The sequence below is a fragment of the Myxocyprinus asiaticus genome, chromosome 18, assembly GCF_019703515.2.
Source record: "Myxocyprinus asiaticus isolate MX2 ecotype Aquarium Trade chromosome 18, UBuf_Myxa_2, whole genome shotgun sequence".
Taxonomy (NCBI): Eukaryota; Metazoa; Chordata; class Actinopteri; order Cypriniformes; family Catostomidae; genus Myxocyprinus; species Myxocyprinus asiaticus.
The window spans coordinates 5,665,436-5,670,171 of record NC_059361.1 but is presented as its reverse complement, the minus strand read 5'-3'; the positions used below and the strand labels follow the sequence as shown (position 1 = coordinate 5,670,171).

At 38.6% G+C, this 4,736-nt stretch overlaps 1 pseudogene; it reads left to right on the top strand.

The window, feature by feature from the left end:
• Positions 1–1,311: 1,311 nt before the first annotated feature.
• On the top strand, positions 1,312–4,407 carry LOC127455867 (uncharacterized; annotated as a pseudogene).
• The last annotated feature ends 329 nt before the right edge of the window (positions 4,408–4,736 follow it).

The following is a 4,736-nucleotide window of genomic DNA, read 5'->3' as shown; positions in this document are numbered from 1 at the left end:
ACTCTCTCCTACACCAACCAACCTTCAGTGACAATATCTCCTATCAGTGTCATCAGAGACAGACGTTCTAATAATGGACAAGGAATTCCAAATCACCAACCACCTGCTGTCAACGGTGGCCAACCTCCAAATAATGGACAAGGAAATCCAAATCAACAACCACCTGCTGTCAATGGTGGCCAACCTCCAAATAATGGACAAGGAAATCCAAATCAACAACCACCTGCTGTCAACGGTGGCCAACCTCCAATTACTAAAACCACGCCAGAAACGACTACAACCACTTTACCTACTACAACTACGCCTGAAACAACTACAACCACTTTAACTACTACAACCACACCTGAAATGACTACAACTAATTTACTTATTACTACAACCATGGCAGAAACGACTACAACCACTTTACCAACTACTACAACCACGCCTGAAACTACTACAACCACTTTACCTACTACAACCATGCCTGAAACGACTACAACCACTTTACGTACTACTACAACCACGCCTGAAATTACTACAACCACTTTAACTACCACAACCACACCTGAAATGACTACAACCACTTTACCTACTACTACAACCATGCCTGAAACGACTACAACCACTTTACCAACTACAACCACACCTGAAATGACTACAACCACTTTAACTACTACAACCATGCCTGAAACGACTACAACCACTTTAACTACTACAACCATGCCTGAAACAACTACAACCACTTTATCTACCACAACCACACCTGAAACGACTACAACCACTTTACCAGCTACTACAACCACGCCTGAAATTACTACAACTACTTTACCAACTACAACCATGCCTGAAACGACTACAACCACTTTACCTACTACTACAACCATGCCTGAAAAGACTACAACCACTTTACCTACTACAACCACACCTGAAACTACCACAACCACTTTACCTACTACTACAACCACGCCTAAAACGACTACATCTACTTTACCAACTACAACCACGCCTGAAACAATTACAACCACTTTACCTACTACTACAACCATGCCTGAAATGACTACAACCACTTTAACTACTACAACCACACCTGAAAACACTACAACCACTTTACCTACTACTACAACCACGCCGGAAACAACTACGACCACTTTTACTACCGCAACCACACCTGAAATGACTACAACCACTTTACCTACTACTACAACCACGCCTGAAATTACTACAACCACTTTACTAACTACAACCATGCCTGAAACGACTACAACCAATTTCCCTACTACTACAACCACACCTGAAACGACTACAACCACTTTACCTACTACAACCATGCCTGAAACGACTACAACCAGTTTACCTGTTACTACAACCATGCCTGAAATTACTACAACCACTTTACCTATAACTACAACTACACCTGAAACGACTACAACGCCTTTACCTATTACAACCATGCCTGACATTACTACAACCCCTTTACCAACTACAACAACCATGCCTGAAATGACTACAACCACATTAACTACTACTACAACCACACCCGAAAGGACTACAACTACACCTGAAATGATTACTAACATGCTTTCAATGACCACAACCACTTTACCTACTACTATAACGACGCTTGAAACAACAACAACCACTTTACCTAATACTATAACCACGCCTGCAATGACTACAATTAATTTTACACCTACAACAACCACAATAACTACTACTACACCAGAAGCAATGACTATTTTGTCGCTGAGCAAAATACCTCTTCAATTTTCTCTCCAAGGTATTGTGCAGTTTTAAATGGTTTAAAAAAAATTACAATTATATTGCAACTTTTGCTGATTTGTGTGTTGCTGTTTCAGTTGATGGCCCAGCACCATCTTGCATTGCATACCTACCACGGTTTCTCCACCCAACACCTCATCCTGGAGAACTCCTGCAGGCTTATGTGAATGAAGAAATTGAGATCAGAATTAAAGCTTCTGCAAGTTTGTCAAGGTTGGGAAAAACAGTGAAAATGTTCTTATTGTTGATATTAACAAAGCATGCAGATAATTCCTAAAAGGCATTTTGTAATGTGGTACTGTTTTCACCGTAAACAAAAGCATTTTATATTTCAAGGCATCTGATGGATACATTCTAAATTTTGCATACAGAGCAAAATAATCTGCGCACTTCTAAAGTTATATGCTGTTTTGGACATCTAGGATAATTGATGTCATCATTAGTGGACCACTGAATAGTTCAAAGCACAAAACTACCACTGGGGAGTATGTGATTAACTGGACACCAACTGCAGACAACTACGGCCAACATTTTCCATTTTGCTTCATTGCAGAAGGACAATATGGGTATAATTCACTCAGTAAAATCATGTTAGTCCAAGCGCACATCATATCATCAATGTTTACAAAATTCATTCTATTTTAAGGTCTAACATTTACCAGTCTGAAATGAGGTGTGTCATTGTAAAAGTGGAAGCTGCAGGTAGGTTTAATTTCCAAATAAGTTTTGCACTTTTAAAAAAAAAAGAGTATGCATGCCAGTAATAAGCTACTATTTTTACTTTCAGGGCCCATGGTGCATGTAACCTGCCAACAGAACTCAATGTCAGTGACAATTGAGAGATCTTCCATCAAAGGAGTCCATGGAGACCACTTAAGGTTTATAGATCCATCTTGTCGGGTTTACTCCAATACCACCCATGTGTTTGCCAGCACACATCTTAATAGTTGTGGCACTCAGATGGAGGTGAGATGCCTCAACAGTTTTCAAATTACTTGACAATATTCATTCATTTTCTTTCAAAGTTGTAAACATTGTAATGATTAATATATTTTGAGACTTAAACTAACGTTTAGTTCTCAACTATTTAAAAACTTCTATTTCTTTAAAGGAGAATAATGATGAACTCATCTTCAAGAATGCAATTGTTACATTTGATGACCCCAAGGACATTATCACCAGGAGGCATAAAATAAATATTGAAATCCTGTGCAAGTACCAGAAAAGGAGCAACCTTACATTGGAGTTTGATACTTACAGACCTGCAATCAACTTCTTCGAGAGAGGCTTTGGCTCCTTCAGCTATCAGTTTGAGTTTTATGATTCTGCGAGTTTCTACAACAGAAGAGATCCAAACTCATATACTCATGGAGTTTGATGTGGGAGAGATGATCTACATGCAAATTGAGCCCGTCACTCCAATCCAAAACACTGAGGTCTTCGTCGAGTCCTGTATAGCAACACCCTACGATAATCCAAAATTCCCAATCTCTTATCCCATCATATCAAATGGGTAAGATTCTAGAAACACAAATGCAGGGCATGTTTGTCACATCAGTTTGGCCCAAAAACTAATCAAAATGTGCTTTCTTTTATCTTTTATGCAAAGTGGATAAAACTGTTCAGTTTTACTCAAATCACAAACCGTATTTACAGTTTGGGGTTGAGGCCTTCAAGTTCCTTGGGCTCCACGACCAGGTCAGGTTGACAGAAAGTTCAAATCAGTAGTTTCAAAGTAGCTTCCCCAACTCTTCCTGAAAGTAAAACTAGTAATCACAGGCATGCAAATGTGTATGAGAGGACACTGTATGTAAATAAAAACAAGCAATATCTTCAATTTAACTTTCTGCCCTTTTCTTTTTCTGTCCTGTCTTTCCTCTGTAGGTGTTCATCAGTTGTTTAATCATCATATGTGAGGTAAACAATCCCAACACCCGCTGTTCTCAGGGCTGTATTAACAGCACAGTAGCTCCACCAACACACCACCACAGCAAAAGAGAAGCTCCCATCCAGACCGACAGTCACTTCATCTCCCAGGGACCCCTGCGACTGAAGAGGAGTTTGTACGGTATGTCATGATTTTGCATCTGTAGGTTGTGCACCTTGTGTCATAGATGATCATATACAAAAACCAGAATATTTTTACTCACATTTTAGAGGTCACCGTAAGCCAAAGTGTGAATCTGAATGTGGTCATCATCGCTGGCAGTCTCCTGGCAGCAGCCACCATGGTGTGTGGTGTGACTGTCTACAGATCCAGAAGGCCAAGGATCAGATACCAACCCTTGCCAACACATGAGTTTTGAGCATGTCAACTCTGTTTAGGAATTTCTCAAAGCATAATGCTCTATATTTCTGAACATCAGTTTCAAAGCATTGGTGTCATTTGTTTCTACAGCTGGGATTTAGTCACAATTTGGTTGGTTGCAATTGTGAAAGTGTGTTTTCCTTTATAAGACAATATTACTTTTGTACTGACTTTAAATAAAATAATATGTGTTGGAAAAAGCTAATTTAATATTACAACTTTAATATTTACTATTAAATGTTATTTACTGGGTTATATAATCATATAGTGCAAAATGTGAGAAGTAGAGCTGTTCAATTAATCAAAATAAAATTGTAACTGTACTCCGTACACTGTAAAAAAAAATCATAAATTGAGGTTAATCCACTGGAGTCACATGGATTACTTTAATGATGTTTTTACTACCTTTCTGGACCATGAAAGTGGTAGTTGCGTAGCGGTCAATGGAGGGACAGAAAGCTCTCAGGTTTCATTAAAAATATCTCCATTTGTGTTCCAAATTTGAACTAAAGTCTTACGGGTTTGGAACGACATGAGGGAGAGTAATTAATGACAATTTACGGAATTTAACTAACCCTTTAACATGAACTAACGTTACTTTCAACATTAATGTACCGTGAACTAACATGAACAAACAATGAACAACTTTTTCTTACAAAAACAAAGA